Source organism: Aquarana catesbeiana, linkage group LG04, assembly GCF_042186555.1.
Source record: "Aquarana catesbeiana isolate 2022-GZ linkage group LG04, ASM4218655v1, whole genome shotgun sequence".
Taxonomy (NCBI): Eukaryota; Metazoa; Chordata; class Amphibia; order Anura; family Ranidae; genus Aquarana; species Aquarana catesbeiana.
Window position 1 is genome coordinate 212,675,520 of NC_133327.1, and position 18,130 is coordinate 212,693,649.

The window sequence follows — 18,130 nt, forward strand, 5'->3', positions numbered from 1 at the left end:
CCAGACACCCCCCCTTCTATTCTATGGACAGCCCATAAGGCAGTCCTGAGAGGTAAACTAATCAGCATTGCCTCATCCCACAACAAAATTCACAGACAAAAAATCATAACCCTCACCACCGAACTAGACCGCATATATAAAAATACTAACATGTTAGGCCTAGATTCCACTAGAAAATTGATAGACCAAAAACACCTTGAATTGGACTCCCTTCTGTCCTTCAGGATCGAAAAGGACTTACATTGGTCCAAGGCCAAATTTTTACTGCACAACAACACTGCCTCCACTTTATTTGCAAAAAAACTAAACCAGACGTTCCGCCCCACACATGTATATAAACTTACCTCAAGTACAGGGCTGCCCACCTCCCATCCCAAAGAGGTACTGCAAATTTTCGAACAATTTTATTCCTCACTATTATCTCCATCCCCAAATTCCCCTACTCCAACAGATAAAGCCTGGTTCCAGGACATTCATATTCCCATTCTCTCACCTACCCAAATAGAAAAACTCAATTCCCCTATCACCCCCTCCGAGGTACTAAATGTCATTAAGTCCCTTAAGACAGGCTCTGCCCCCGGCCCAGATGGCTTTTCGGCCATATACTATAAAAAATTTGCTACCCTACTCACCCCAGGCCTAGTTCAATTGTTTAATTGGATTTTACAGGGAGGTAATTTTCCAGATGAGATGCTGCTGGCCAATATGTCCCTGATCCCTAAACCTAACAAAAATCACCTACTCCCTCAAAATTATAGACCTATTTCGGTCATGAACAATGATGTAAAAATCTTTAGCAGAATCCTGGCGGACAGATTAGCTTCCATCATATCCTCTCTTATTTCACCTTTCCAGTCAGGTTTTATACCCCATAGATTCATAACAGATAACATTAGATTAGCCTCCAACATAATCCAGGACTCCAATTTAAATTCCCGTAAACTTTTTTTACTCAGCCTAGACATACACAAGGCGTTTGATAGCGTCTCTTGGAGCTATCTATCCACACTTCTTCAACGCATGGGATTCCGGGAGGAATTTTTACATGGGTTTAGAGCCCTTTATATAAACCCTAAAACTCGGATTAAAATCCCAGGCTGTAGTTCGGATTTCTTTCCCATAGGTAGGGGCACCAGGCAGGGATGTCCACTTTCCCCATTAATTTTTGCCCTGGCACTTGAACCCCTGGCTATTGCGATTATCAATGACCAAAATATATCAGGTTACACCAAAGGCTCCTCTTCATACAAATTCTGTATGTATGCAGATGATGTCCTTTTGTTCCTAACGAATCCCCACACCTCTCTGCCTAATCTCTTACAAACCTTGTCCTGCTTTGCTGGAGTCTCCGGCCTCAGGGTCAATGTTTCGAAATCAGTTGCCTTCCCTGTAGGCTTCTCTCAGGCTGAGGTGCAACACTTTAAAAGTACCTTCCACTTTATATGGAGAGAGACCTGCTTATCATATCTGGGCATTGACCTGACCGGGGACTTCAGCAAATTCTTTGAACATAACTACCCCCCCATGCTATCCAAATTGAAGAAAACACTTAAATCATGGTCTCAGCTCCACATCTCTTTTCTTGGCAGAATAACAGCCCTTAAAATGGTAATACTTCCCAGATTGCTGTACCTTTTTCGATCCCTTCCAGTTAGAGTGTCTAAATCCTACCTCCTCTCCTTTCAAGCCCACATTAATAAATTTATATGGCAAGACAAGCCTCCCAGATTTGCTAGAGAGGTTCTATATTGTTCTTCAAAGAGGGGCGGCTTGGGGGTTCCCCACATTTGGTTATACTATATTGCATGTAGATTTGCTCAACAAGCTCAGTGGAACATAAAGAACTCTAAGGTCCCATGGGTCAAATTTGAACAGGACTCTATTGCCCCACTGTACTTACCTGGAATAATGTGGTCCTCCAACACCCCCCTCACTGCAATATCTAACAAAAACCTCATAGTCACAATAGGTCTGAAACTCTGGAATACCTATAAGAAGAAATACAATCTCTCCTCTCAACCCCCCCTGGGCGCCTCCTATATAGGAGATCCCAGATTCCCTATGGCCTTTGCTCACCCGGAGCTATTTGAGGAGTGGACCCAACATAATTTGATCACGTTAGGGGATTTTCTTGAAAATTCTAAATTTATCTCATTTTCTTCTTTTAAGTCTCGTTTTCCTATGCCAGACAGGGAATTTTACCATTTCCTTCAGATCAGACATTTTTTCCAGCACCACTACCCCCCCTCCTCAACTGTCCATAAGACGTTATATGAGGACATTTGTCATGCGGCCCCCCATCAAAGGGGCCTCATCTCAATGATCCACAACTCACTGGTATCGGGGGATGATTCTCTGGCTCTGAAATACAGATCTCAATGGGAGCAGGAACTATTATTACACCAAGATAATATAGACTGGGATAAGGGATGGTTGAATATACGTAAGTGTTCAAAATCCCTTTCAATAAAAGAGACAGTCATCAAACTCATAACCAGATGGTATTATACCCCGTCCCGGTTACACAGGATTTATCCGCAGACCTCACCTAACTGCTTTAGGGGTTGCACTCAATTAGGCTCATACATTCACATTTTCTGGGAATGTGAAAAGTTACAACCCACCTAGAAAGAAATACTAAAACTAATTGACAAATTAGTGGGGGACCCCATAAATCTCACCTTCCATCATTGCATTCTATTTCAAGATATCCCAGATGTCACCAAACCCCAGATGAGGTTAATTCACTCAATATGTCTCGCCATGCTTTGGGGAATCACCCTTCACTGGAAATCCTCCTCGATCCCTTTTGCTCAAATCATATCCCGTATAGATTCTATGAGGGTTACCGAGAAAATATTTCACACCTTACATGATTCCATACCTGTTTTTGATGCTAAATGGAACCCTTGGTTCCTTCACAGGCTTCAAGACTGACCATGTAACAGCATGTTTGATTATGCTACACTTCCTTTCTGTTCACAAATTTTTAGTTTTCTTTCCCCTCCTTTTTTTTCCTTTCCGGCTTGTTTTTGACCTCTTTCTTTTTTTGGTTTTAAAAGAAAAGCATTTACTGTATCCTAGGATATCATTATATAATTGAATGTAACTCAAGTAGTTATAACTGTGATATATAGCTCATAATTCAAACTGTGAAAGTGCATTCTTAATTTGATATCCCATGATTGATATATTACCCTGATGGACATTGTTCCCAATGCTACTTTATATGTAAGTACTCCTTTTTTTTACTACTTCCAATAAAAACTTTTTGAAAACAAAAAAAAATCCATACCAGACCCTTCAGGTCTGATATGGACTTTAAGGGGAACCCTGCACCAAAATTAAAAAAAAAATGGTGTGGGGTGCCCCCGAAAATCCATACAAGACCCTTATCTGAGCATGCAACCTGGCAGGCCGCAGGAAAAGAGGGGGGATGAGAGAGCGGCCCCCCTCCCTCCTGAACCGTACCAGGCCACATGCCCTCAACATTGGGAGGGTGCTTTGGGGTAGCGGCCCCCCAAAGCACCTTGTTCCCATGTTGATGAGGACAAGGGCCTCATCCCCACAACCCTTGGCCGGTGGTTGTGAAGGTCTCCGGGCAGGGGGCTTATTGGAATCTGGAACCCCCTTTACAAGGGGACCCCCAGATCCCAGCCCCCCCTGTGTGAAATGTTAATGGAGTAAAAAAGTACCCCTACCATTTCACAAAAAAGTGTCAAAAATGTTAAAAATGACAAGAGACAGTTTTTGACAATTCCTTTATTTAAAGTTTTCTTCTTTCCATCTTCTTCTTCGTTACGTAACCGGGTGACCCTGCCCCCTCTGATGTCACAGGAAAACCCATAGGGAAGTCCCCATCAAGTCCCCATGCGTCAGAGGGGGCGGGGTCACCAGGGTGGCCCCACCCTTCATTATTTAAGAAGTGTCAGAAGAAGAGAAGCATCACACAGTGGGAGCCTCCCATGGATGCGGAGCAGCCCAAGAACGAAGCGGGGAAGAAGACACCGTGGAGGAAGATGCCAGACGAGAACACCAGAGCAAGAAGCAGAGGATCGGAGGAAAAACCAGAGGAAGAAGAAGATGGAGGAAGAAACCGAAGGAAGAAGGAAGGAAGGAAGAAGACCCGAAGAAGATGGAAAGAAGAAGACTTTAAATAAAGGAATTGTCAAAAACCATCAATTGTCATTTTTAACATTTTTTTCCCTTTTTTTGTGAAATGGTAGGAGTACTTTTGTACCCCATTACCATTTCACACGGGGGGTGGGATCTGGGGGTCCCCTTGTTAAAGGGGACTTCCAGATTCCGATAAGCCCCCCACCCGCAGACCCCCACAACCACTGGCCAAGGGTTGTGGGGATGAGGCCCTTGTCCTCATTAACATGGGGACAAGGTGCTTTGGGGGGCCGCTTACCCCAAAGCACCCTCCCAATGTTGAGGGCATGTGGCCTGGTACGGTTCAGGATGGGGGGTGCTCTCTCGCCCCCCCTCTTTTTCTGCTGCCTGCCAGGTTGCGTGCTCGGATAAGGGTCTGGTATGGATTTTTGGGGGGACCCCATGCCATTATTTTTTAAATTTTGGCACAGGGTTCCCCTTAAAATCCATACCAGACCTAAAGGGTCTGGTATGGATTTTGAGGGGGACCCCCACGCCATTTTTTTAAATTTTGGCATGGGGTTCCCCTTAATATCCATACCAGACCTGAAAGGCCTGGTATGGAATTTAGGGGGACCCCCACACCATTTTTTTTATTTTGGTTCGGGGTTCCCCTGTGGGAAAATCCCATGCCATTTTTATCAATTAACTTTTTTTTTTAAATTGTAGTTTTTTTTATTATTAGTATTGCAATAGACAACACAAATACAATTGGTACATCACAGGATGTGAAACAAGTAGCACTAAAGAGGTACATGAATGTTCACAACTTAGATACATATATCCGTAAAATGTCTCTTTCTGCATAATACTGTACATGTGAAGAACATTAACAGGTATACAAGGGCAATAGCATAGGTTACAGAGTGTATATAGGTACATATATCTCACAATGTAGGGATCTATTCAAAAGCAACAGAAAAGGAATGGAGAAGGGCCAACTAAGAATAACATACTCAATTCACTAAAAGAATATTTAGTTGACATGATCCCCATATTTGGATTGGTCCCAGGGCTCCCAAATTTTATTAAACTGAGAGACTGTGTCATGCACTGTAGCTTTAATGTATTCCATCCTTCTGACTTCCATTACAAATTGTAAAAATTGTAGATGGGAGGGTGGGGTGGTAGATAACCAGCATAGCGGTATAGCTCTTTTAGCAGCTAGGAGTACATAGGATGTCAGTCGTCTAATTGGTTTAGAGATACCCGGGAAGGGGAGCCCAAGTAGATAATGAATAGGATCTAGGGGGAGTGTAATGTCTGTTACATTTTGAATAGTTTGCATAACCTCTAACCAAAAGCCTGTATGAGTGGGCAGGTCCAGAAAATATGAAAATGTGAACCTATTTCCTTTCCACATCTCCAACACCGAGGTGAGAGGGTAGGATTAGGGGATCGTTTAACAGGAAACAAGACCATATCAGCGAGCAGGGATGTACTGGATATGGCACTTTCAATCTCTGACCACCAGTTTGGAGCCACCTGAGAGGACCAGGAGACTACCGTCCGAAGGTGAGATGCATAATAATACTTTATGATGTCAGGTGCACCTAAACCCCCTTGCATTTTTAGAGAGAATACCACTGAGTTTGCTATCCCATGCGACTGTGGAGGGCTTTAAGCTGAATGATAGGTATTGCTACCGGTAAGGTTTCAAAGAGGTATAGTAACCTTGGCAATATAGATATCTTTAGAATGTTAATTCTACCAAGCATAGTAATAGGATACGTAGCCCATTGGTGAAGAAATCGGTATATATCTTGAAAAAGCGGAGGAAAATTAGTGGAGTATAGGCTAGAGTATGAGGAAGTAAGCTTAATGCATGAATATGTTAAAGCTTCAGAGCACCATTTATAGGGGTATAAACCTTTAAGTTGTGTTAAGGTATCTGAAGGTATGTATATGGGAAGTGCTTCAGTTTTAGCAGTATTTATTTTATAGCCAGAAATGGATCCAAATTTCTGAAGAAGAGCGTGTAAGGAGGGGAGTGAGATAATGGGATTAGTTAGCGTGAGAAGAATATCATCTGCAAACAGGTATAATTTGTACTCCCTCTGTCTCATTAGTACCCCCTTAATATCCAGATGACACCTCATTGCCTCTGCCAGAGGCTCCAAGCACAGAATAAAAAGAAGGGGAGACAAAGGGCATCCTTGCCTGGTGCCGTTTGACATGGGGAAACAGGGTGATAGGAATGATGCCATCTGTACCTGTGCAGATGTGTGATTATACAGTGCCTGTATAGCCCTAAAAAAAGGTCCCTCAAACCCAAATTGCAAAAGTGTGGAAAACATGTAGGGCCAGCTTAGGTGAACAAACTCTTTTTGCGCATCCAGACTTATGCCCTGTACACACGGTCAGATTTTCCGACGGAGAATGTGCGATCGGAGCGTGTTGTCGGAAATTCCGACCATGTGTGGGCTTCATCGGACTTTTTCCATTGGATTTTCCGACACACAAAGTTAGAGAGCAGGCTATAAAATTTTCCGACAACAAAATCCGATTGCGTTAATTCCGACCATGTGTGGCCAATTCCGACGCACAAAGTGCCATGCATGCTCAGAAGAAATTCCGAGACGAAACAACTCGGTCTGGTAAAATTAGCATTCGGAATGGATATAGCACTTTCGTTAGGCTGCAATGTTTAAAATTGTCTAATGCAGCGCATTCTCTTCTTCTTTATAATGCTAGAAGAATGAAGTTGTTTTGCTGCTCACATTCACACAGACTTCTCACAAACTTCTTTTCGTTATTATTTATCATGATTTTATCAATATATTTTGATTTGTCACATCTGACAAAAAAGATATATGGTTTTTTTTTTGGTTTGTATTTTTTTCAAGGCTGATCGTGTTTACATTTTTTTTTTAATTTTACTACAGAATATTTTTGGGTGTATTTTGTGTGTCAAGTTACCACAACACCATTATTATCTTGTATTATTTAATCTCAAGGAGATTGCTTGGTGTTGGTGTCTCTTGGTAATTTTACATTGTATTTTTGAAATGTACCTGCCTCCTCACAAACAAACTATCCTTTTTGAAGGAAAACACACATAGGCGAGTATAATTGAAACAAAAAATCCTTTATTAAGGGCTCATAACCAAACAAAAAGGAAGGCAACGCTGGAGAAACATCAGAAATTGGCGAAGCCTTTGACCCCCAGGGCAGACATCAATTATTTTACAGCAAAATTGGTGGCCTGAGGAGCCCATATCTAAGGGAGTGCAGTCTGGTCCAGAAGTCCAAGAGAATCACGAACAGCAGCAGATGACATGTATTGTCCCCAGGCTGTGGTCATACAAGAGCCTGCATCTTTTGCCAGATCAGACTGAACCCAGGGTCATCACTTTCTGGTCTTCCTCAGATGCTTCCTTCCACACTATGGCTCTGGTGTTGGAGGTGTGTCAGGAGGAGGAGTAGGACCTGGAGGAGGAGGACCTGGAGGAGGAGGAGGACTTGGAGGAGGAGGACCTGGAGGAGGAGGAGGAGGACCATGGTTGAGCTGACAAATGTGGGTTTCACATGTGAGTTGGCCCCTCAACCCCTTATTTAGAGCTTCCAAAATTACAAACTCACATAAGAGTCGTTGGCCCTCCTCCATCTGCATCATTTTGCAGGCAGTTAGCTCTGCAAAATCCTCTTCCACACTGTGGGGTGTTCTGAGGGCCTCAGTAGCCTTCCAAAATAGGCCTATTGCAGCCTCCTCCAGGTTACTCCTCTTCTTGCCACTTTGTCTTTGAAGGCGGAGGGGACAGATCTGGGTATCGGGCAGCCTGCTTGGCCCGGCCACCTCCTGGCTGAGACTTCCCTGCATATGAAAAAGGGACATGGTTTTAGTTCTTGCTTCATCAATCACAATCAAAAATTAGTACTCCAAACTAACATCTATTTAACATAATTGATTGGACAACCAGAAATATTTAGAAGAATGCTATACCTGGCTCAAGCTGGGCTCCTCCACATGTTGCTGCCTTTAAGGCCCAGGTTGGGCATCAGAAGCCTCAGCTGAGGTGGAAGGAAGCATGGAAGGAAGAATGGAGAGTGATGGCCTGGAGTCAATCTGACCTGACAGAAAATGCAGCCTGTCATAGTACCACAGCCTGGGGACATAAACGTCATCTGCAGCTCCTGATCTCTGGGAATCCTGGACCTTCTTGTGCTCCCTTAGATAAGTGCTCCTCATGCCACCAATTAGGATCTTCAAATAGGTGATGTCTGCCGTGGGGATCACCGGCTTCACAAATTGCAGCAAATTATCCAGCGCTGCCTTCCTCTTTCTTTGGTTCTCATATTCAGGGTGGTTTACCTGCCACAGACAGGGCAGCTCCCTGAACATATCTATGAAGATTGGCATAAAGTCCTGATCATTGACTAGATCCATTTTCACTGCAAGACACAACACCAGACAAACCCTAATGTCAGCCTAAAGTCTTCTAAACTTGTCTAAATACAGGCCTCAATCTAGAAGCAGTATAGGCCCAAATTTAAATCTTACCTTTGTTATCACGATCAGTGCCTCTGTTACTCCTTCCTCCGCTCACAGATCGTTCGTACTACGCTTTATATACACTGCGCATGCGTGAAGCTCCGCCGGCCCCTGACGTTCTTTTTAGTCCATTCCCCGCCCCTTCTCATTCGGCGCAGTGGGGGAAGAACACATGGCGGAGACACAGCAGGTGCGTGCTAATTACAGCAACGAGGAGGAGGAGGAAAGCCCGGAGCCAGAAACATCCCGACCGATCCCGGAAGAGACAATTTAAGGCCTCAAATATGTCCTTTGGGGAGATGTTGGAGATGGTCGACATAATGAAGAGGGCCAACTATGATGGGAAGTATGGACCTTACCCCAACCCCAATGTCAGAAAGGCCAAGATCATGGCAAAAGTAGTCAAGAGTCTGCAGAAGAATTTTGGTGTACGACGATCCAAGGATCAGCTCAGGAAGCAGTGGTCGGACCTCAAATTAAGGGAGCACGATCAGTACAGAAGGATCAGGAGAGTGCTGCAAAAAAGTAAGTAGTTGTCCTGTGTTCCTATTCTTTATTTTTAATACGTTTGTGCTGCTCCATGTGCTTTTCTTTACTGTTGTACAGTTTAAAATGGTAACTTTCATGGGCACATTGTTCGTTTGTATGAAACATTGTTCGTTCGGCATAGAAAACGCCATTGTTTTGGCCATATGCATTTGAATACATTTTGGCTAGCCTACTTCTCTTAAAATAATTTTGGAGTCTAGATGGGTTTGTAACTATAATGTAATGCAAACTAGATTATGTGTAAGGAGAGGACACTCAGCAGTTGTTTACACATCTGGACACAGGAGCACTAGTGTGGGACACCAGAACACCCTTTTTATTAGGGGGCCCACACAGGTGCTCTAGTGTATACTATAGGGGTGTCTCCATCTGTGAAGCTTGTACAAAATAGGTAAGTATTCAAACTTGACAAAGGAAAAAAATATTTCTTCATCTTGGAACTTTGCCAAACAGACAATTGTACCCCACTTCCAAGCAATGTTTCATATTCCTATTTCTGCCATCAAATATCTGTGTGCTAAGTATACCTATTTTTTATTACATAGGGGAGAAAAGACTCAGAGGACACCATTCATCCGAGGAGACCACAGACCCCCCCACCTAATGGAGAAGGTGAAATGCCCCAAAGCCAACAGGAGGAGGAGGAAGGAGACGTAATCGAAATAGTCACCACAACAGGTGAGTGTCTGCGACCACAGGCTCAGGTAAGAGATGGATGCTGGCATATTTAGAATACATGGTGTTTTTGTTTCTATATTTTTAGGTGATCGTGATGTTGTGGATCCATGTCATTTCACCAGTGAAAGTGCACAGATCCTGGTCGGGGAGATCATGGGGTGTCATAGGGACTTGGAACACATCCAGAAAAACATCAATGATGTTAAAAACAAAATTAAGAACTTCATTGATGTTTTAGGGAGAGTTTAAAACACCTCCAAATCCCTTCCTTTTTGTGGTATTTTGAATCTAAAAATTTTAAAATTTTTTTTACATTTTATAGAAAAGCCAAATTTTGAAGAGGCACACAGTGTGTCAACATGTGCTATCTGCCATCACGGGAGATCAATGTAGGCGTTTTGGGGGTGCAACCCCTTCCTCAATAATAAAGTAGCTGAGAGGAAGGGGTTGCACCCCCAAAACACGTCCCTTGATCCCCCGTGATGGCAGCTAGCACATGTTGACATTCGGCAATTTGTGTGCATCTTCAAAATTTGGCTTTTTCAGGGGCTTCACCCCATCTGAACGCAATATCAAACACAGTTTATAAATGCTCATGTCTGATATTGCCTTCAATTTCTACAAAAGTTGAACTTTGTAAGTTCCAAATTTGTGTATTTCTTGTTTGTTTGAAACATGCCTGTTTTACCTAAAATGGACATTTTTGATTAATGTGATCAAAAAAATTGTTATACAACAAACATGTTGGTTTGTTTTAAAAACCTTTTAGAAATGCACATGTGATTGTGCTGGTATTAAAAAGATTGTTACTCAAGAATGTGTGGATTATTGTTTCAACGCTCCTAAAATTTTGTTGTGGTAAAATTGGTGTTTTCAGTGACAATGGGGGTTATTTCTTAAGGGCAAATCCACTTTGCACTACAAGTGCAGTTTCAGTGCAGGCTCAAGTGCACTTGTAGTGCAAAGTGTATTTTCCTTTAGTAAATAACACCCAACAGTGCTTTTTAATGTTACCCAATCACGCCATTTTCAGAACTCCCCACATTTCTGTCAGGGTCAGCTAAAAGAAACACAAGCAGTAAATGTCACCAAAGATTTTAGTAGTTAAAATTATTTTTTAATTGTAAAAATGTATCAGAATTGTCTGGCATATTGATGGCCCCCCTACCCGCAAAGTAATCAAGGTATCTAAGACGGACCTCGCGGGCACTCAGGAGGGGCAAGCCAGGACGGGTCAAGTGCCATCAGGGTTGGTTCATTTACATGAATTCCGGCCTCAGGCCCAACTGAGGCAGCATAGTTGGCAGAAATTCGCCTTAAAAAGTTGTGTAGAACACAGCACGCCAGGATGATATGATTCAGTTTATTCTCCGCCATGTGTATGGGTGTATGAAATAGGCGGAACCAGCTGGCCATGATTCCAAACATGTTCTCCACCACTCTTCTGGTGCTGGCCAGCCGGTAATTAAAAACCTTCTGGTCCGGGGTGAGGGTCCTCATAGGGAATGGCCGCATAAGACGGTCCCCCAGCGCAAACACTTCATCCGCAACAAAGACGAATGGGAGTCCTTCCACATTGTCTTCTGGAGGTGGCAAGTCCAAGCTGCCATTCTGGAGATGCCTGTAGAACTCTGTCTGGGCGATGACTCCACCATTGGACATCTGGCCATTCTTCCCCACGTCCACATACAGGAACTCATAAGTAGCCGACACCACTGCCAACATCACAATACTATTGAACCCCTTATAATTATAATAGTATGACCCCGAGTTGGGTGGTGGGACGATGTGGACATATTTCCCATCAATTGCCCCTCCGCAGTTAGGAAAGTCCCATCGCTGGGCAAAGTGGGAGGCCACAGTCTGCCATTACTGTGAGTTGGAAGGAAACTGTGGAGTCAAACAAGAAAAAGAAATTAATCATTTTGCACATAAACAGGGAAAGCAGATTAGACACAAACTTGGCCAACATCAGTATAACATTTATTTTAGGGAGTATTTAAAGACCAAGGTTTAAGGTTCACCTATCATATCCCCCCCCATAGGCCATTTGTAAAATTTTATGGTGTTTTGGACAGGTAACCCTCTCCACTTCATTGAGAGATGAATGCCTAAATAATGTGTCTTACTTTGGCCAGCCCCTCCTTACTTTACACTATTGGCAGCCCACTGGACAGGTAAGAAGTGTCATAATACAAAGAGATAAATACACACTGTACACATTTTAGCACATTTTTACATTCTGCTATTACCTATCAAGATAATAATAGGATACAAAAACTTCAAACATTTAAAACTATTCAGGCAGGCCCTTGCACTACATGCTTTGGGGAATTCATCCATAAATATGACCACAAAAGAGGTGGGTATAGTGTGTATGGGTTTGGCAAAGTCAGCAGATAGAGGATTGTTATCAGCTGAGTTAGCAGTTGGGGGGAGGGAGGGTTTCAAATGATTTTGGGACACCAAAAAAAAGCCTCTGCCACTCTTCCTGAATTTAAAGCACAAATCACATTTTTACACATTTTAGGGGTTGTTTAGGGTAAAACACTACTATGGAGCTGACAAAATACATTGTTAAGTGACTACACAAGGTGAATATAGGCCCAGGAGAGCATGCTGGGGAGGTAAGTGAAGGCAAATATGTATGAAAGACAAAAAAAATTACCTAAAAATCCAACATTCATGAGGACAAAGGGGACATTCACAGCATATTACAATCATGGTAATTAGGGAATGAGGAAAGAAATACAATATATTATCAAACATTAAATACAATAACGTGATGTTAAAGGATAAAAATCTTACCTTAATATACTCCTTCTGCAGGACCTGGATGATGGCAGAGGGGGAGATGTCTGTCGAGAACTTGAGGTCCTGCAGGCTTCTCCACGTTGCCAAGTACCGCAGGGTGGCGACGAGCCTCTGCTTGGAAGTGATGGCTTGCCTCATGCAGGTATCCTGCCTGCTGATATAGGGGGTCAGCAAAGCCAACCAACGGTGAAATACGAGGTCCGTCATCCGGAGAAAGTTCCTGAAATCATCAGGATTATTCTCACGGATTTCACGGAGCAAAGGCATGTGACAGTATTGGTCACGCTGGAGCAACCAATTCTTGGTCCATGAACCATGAACTGAAGGTAAAGACCCCAACACCAAGCCCCCACACAGCACGAACTCTACGAGGAGTACGTATACGCAACATGGCTAGAAAACGGTCGGCTGCTCCCAACGAAGTAACAGAATGCACTGAAGAATAGAAAGGCCTGTGAAGAGCGACCTGAAAATTAGTAACGAATGAACACGAACACAACGACAAGTCAATTGTACTCGCTGCATGCACTGAAGACCAGATACAAACCCACAAGCACAAACTGAACAGCAGAAAACGATCTGAAAACCACGAGTCTGAAAAAGCATGAATCATCTCTCACCAAACTTTTACTAACACGAGATTAGCAAAAGGAGCCCAAAGGGTGCCGTGCTTGGTTCTGAACTGCCCTTTTATAGTCTTGTCGTACATAGTGTACGTGACCGCGTTCTTGGCGATCGGAAATTCCGACAACTTTGTGCGACCATGTGTATGCAAAACAAGTTTGCGCCAACATCCGTCGGAAAAAATCCATGGATTTTGTTGTTGGAATGTCCGATCAATGTCCGATCGTGTGTACAGGGCATTAGTATAAGAGCTGGATGAAGGAACTTGTTTAGTAGATCAATCAAATCTATAGTGCACCTTGTGTTGTCCCCTGCATGTCTAGATGCCACAAATCCCACCTGGTCTCTATTGACCAATTTGGGTATAATTTGGGATAACCGGAATGACAGAATCTTTGTAAAAATCTTATAATCAGAATTTAGTAAGGCTATAGGCCTATAATTGTCGGGTATAGAGGGGTCCTTTCCCGGTTTTGGTATCACCGATATATAAGAATGAGTAAACTGAGAATGAGGTGTGTCACCTTTTAACAATTAGCTAAATAAGTGTAACATATGTGGCATTAAGGTGGGCAGGAATGTTTTATAATAAAGATATGTAAGGCCATCTGGGCCTGGGGATTTGTGAAGAGGAAGGTCCTTAATTATTCTAGCTAGCTCTTCAGGGGAAACAGGAGCATTAAAGCATCTCAAGATCTGAGGATGTTAGCTTAGGGAGTGATAGGTCTTTGACAAATTGGTCAAAATTATTTTGTGTATAATGAAAATGCTTTTCGGGGGTAAGACAATTATAGAGCTCTCTATAGAAGTTTCCAAAAGTTTTGGTTATGGATTGAGGACAGTGGGTAGGTGAGCCGTCTTTCTGGATCAGTAATTCAGGGAAAGAATGAAAGGGGCGTGCTCGTAACTTGTTAACCAACATACTGTGTGGCTTGTTAGAGAATTCATAAAATTTCTGTTTTGCCCACATAAGGGATTTTTCTGTTTTATTGTATGCTAGTGATTTCAACTGATTACGTAGTGCAACTACCCTACGAAGGGCCTCAACCGTTGGGGAACCCACAAGTCTCTGTTCTGCATGCCTCAAATCAGCTAATAAAGAAACCACCTCACTATCTCTCTTTAGGTGAGAGCCCTCGGCAATGCAGAAGCCATGAAAACAGGCCTTGTGAGCCTCCCAAAGGGTCGAGAAGTTTTGCACCGAACCTACGTTTAGCTTGAAATACTCACTCAAGTCCCTGGTCAGTCTCTCCCTAACAGGAGTAGAGCTAAGGAGGTGTTCATTAAGTCTCCAATGGCAAGTTTTAGGAGTAGGATTGTGTAGCAAAAAATCTAGTGAAATGGGGGCGTGGTCTGACCACGCAATAGGTGATATATCAGAGTCTACTGTGTGGGGGAGTAGTGGTGTTGTTATGAAAAAATTATCTAGTCTAGAATACATTTTATGGGCCATAGAGTAAAAGGTATATTGCCTTTGTGTTGGGTGTTTTATTCTCCAGGCATCCAGGAGACGCTGGGTTCTAATTGGTTTTCTAAAGGATGAGGCCCGGGAAATCACTGGTTGAGGAGTTATGTCCCCAAAGAGTGTGTGTCTATCTCTTCTATGGGACATTATCAGATTAAAATCTCCCCCTAGTATCATAAATGGTTGGGAATATCTCTGTACCTTACCAAACAACTCCTCCAAAAAGACAGTCTGACCTGAGTTGGGTGCATACACATTTACCAACTTGAAAATAGGTGACATGTATTCACAGAACAGGATAACAAACCTCCCCTGGGGGTCAATGCATTTGTCTTTAACCCTAATAGAGCATGTTTTTTTGATAAGGATGGCTACTCCAGCTTTAACAGAAGGGTCAGAAGCTATATATGAGGAAGGAAAATGTTTAGATGCAAATTTCATCGAACCCCCAGCATGAAAGTGAGTCTCCTGTACTAGTATTTTATCTGCACCAAATCTTCAAAATTCTTTAAGGGCAAGCCATCGCTTCTGTATAGAGTTCGACCCTTAACATTATGAGAGACTATTTTTAAAGCCATAGTATATTCACAGTGAATTTGCTGTTTGCGTCTATGGACCGAGACATCTGTAACTCTCTTGAATGAGAGATTGCCCTATAACGGTATGCGAGTGTACCAATTGTGAACAATTCGTAATGCCACAATAAACACAGTGACAAAATTAAAAAAAGGAAAACTTTGGTAAGACCCAAAAGGGGTCTAAAAAACAAATAGAAAAAAAAAGAACATAGTTAATTTGCCTGAGAAGCAGATGCTGCTCAGGTGTCCTAGACCTAAGTCATGGACAAAACGGGGCCACTGGGCGACTCCCATGAGATGGGAACATAAGGAGGAGGGATCCACCTGCTCTCCAGCAGGTATGTAGCAATTTTAGGAATTGACATAACAAAAAATGTAAAAAGATTCCATTCTTCCTTGCAACTTTATGCAAACATGAACAATGCACATAAGGAAAGATAAGGAGCAAGAAAATGTAAATATTATAGAAATACTTTACCCCATGGGTATGCATAGTATTATTTCCTTTTGTTGGAGAGTTGTTTCGTCCAGACCAGAAAAATCAAACATGACTTAGAAAGTTTAACCGCCAAAAAAAAAGGAAAAAGAAAACAAGTGTATTCCATCACCAGGTTAAAGGCATTCCTGCCTGTAGAAATTAGGACTCAGTATAGCTGTCATCTATTCAAGGAGGGCGTCTGGATGATCATTGAGGGGTGCGTTGAGGAGTGGAGAAAGAGCTTTTCTGTTTATTTTGGACCGGGGTCCAGATCCCGTTAGGTGTTGTAGGAGGATTATGGCCTGGTAGGACTGCAGGCGGGAATGTAATATCTTCAGGCAGTGGAGGAAGGCCTAGGCTTTTTATAAATGCTTCCTCTTCATGCATGTCACAAAGGCAATGTTGAGTTCCCTCGCGAGAGACAATCAGATGAAATGGGAAGCCCCAGAAGTAAGGAAAGCGTAGATTTTGCAAGTGGGAGGTAATTGGGTACAAATTTCTGCATTTCGCCAGGGTGATTGGAGACAGATCATTATATATCTGAATCCCTTGTAGTCGATAGAATATTTATTGCGTGTGGCAAGGGTCAAGGCCTCCTTGCTGTCATAGTAATGGAAACAAACTATGACATCCCTGGGTCTAGCTCCAGAAGGTGACTTGGGGCCCAGGGATCTATGCACCCGGTCAAGTCTCCAATCTATGTCTGCGATTTTCGGGGCCAATGTGTTGAAGAGGCCCAGCAAATATTGTTGCAATGTGTTGTCTCCCGCTGTCTCTGGTATGCCACAGAAACATAAATTCTGACATCTCTCCCTGTTTTCCGGGTCCTCTTGTTGCAATTGGAGTAGGGATACAGTGTGCTTTAATGAGGATGTTTCCTCCTCTAATTCCTGTACATAGTGGATAAGCTCATCAAACTTAGTCTCTATGGCATCAGTTTTTTCTCCTATTTGTGTTATTTCCCCTCGCAGTTCCTGGGATAATTTACCCACCTCTGCAGCGGAGGTGCATGTCATCTGCTGGAGGAGGGCCTGGAGCTTTACATCCAGCAATTCCGGGGTTAACACAGCCTGTGTAACTTGGAGGGCCATTACAGGAGTGTTCTGGGGGTCTTGCATTTGAGATGGGCCACCATCCATATCCTCCGTTCCCAACGAGGTGTCCATAGTTGCGAACGGGTCTGTGAATGTAGGCAAGGCCAGGGATTGCGGCCTAGTGAGAGATTTATCCATCGCGGTCTGGGATCGCGGGTCTAACAGTGGTCTGTAGCAGGGTTTCTGCTGGCCGATTTTTCCCATGGGGTGCTAGGAGCATGCAGGGAAGTATATATGCTTACCCCCGTGGCAATTGTTTTGTGATGATCGCTGTGAGAGGGTCTAAAGAGCAGGCAGGATCCGGAGCTCAGCCTCTACACGTCTGCCATGTCTGAGAGCCGCGCATGCACCTATAAATGAACTTTTATGTGTATTGTCGGACCGACAATTCATTAATAGCCACGAGTAGTTTTAAATGACTTTTTTTTCCTTTGAAATGTCTAAACACGGGAAACATGCGCCCCTTTACAGGCATAATATAGACACCCCCCAGGTACAAAATTTAAAGGAATATTACACTTTTATTGTTTCACTTTAAGCATTATTAAAATCACTGCTCCCGAAAAAACGGCCGTTTTAAAAACTTTTTTTTGCATTGATACATGTCCCCTGGGGCAGGACCCAGGTCCACAAACACTTTTTATGACAATAACTTCCATATAAGCCTTTAAAATTAGCACTTTTGATTATTTATGTTCGAGTCCCATAGACTTTAACGGTGTTCGCACGTTCGAATAGGGGGGGTGTTTGGCTCATCCCTATACAACACGTACGACGGCACTATAAATAGGAAGTTCAATAGCCAGTGCGCCACCATTTGGGCTCCTTCTGCTAATCTCGTGTTAGTAGAAGTTTGGTGAGAGACAATTCGTGATTTTCTGCCTCGTGCTTTTCAGATCGTTACTGCTCTTCAGTTTGTGCTTGTGGGTTCGTATCTGGTTTTCAGTGCGTGTAGTCAGTTTATATCTGGTTTTCAGTGCGTATTTTATATATTACGTATTTGATCTTCAGTGCGTTCTTGTCCACTCATTTCTGAATTTCAGCTCGCTCTTCTCAGGCCTTTATGATTTTCAGTGCGTTCTGTTAGTTCGTTCTGACCAGCCGACTGTTTTGAAGCCGTGTTGCGGGTACATACTCATTGTAGAGTTTGTGCTGTGCAGGGGCTTGGTGTTGGGGTTCTTACTTACTTACTTTGACCCAAGC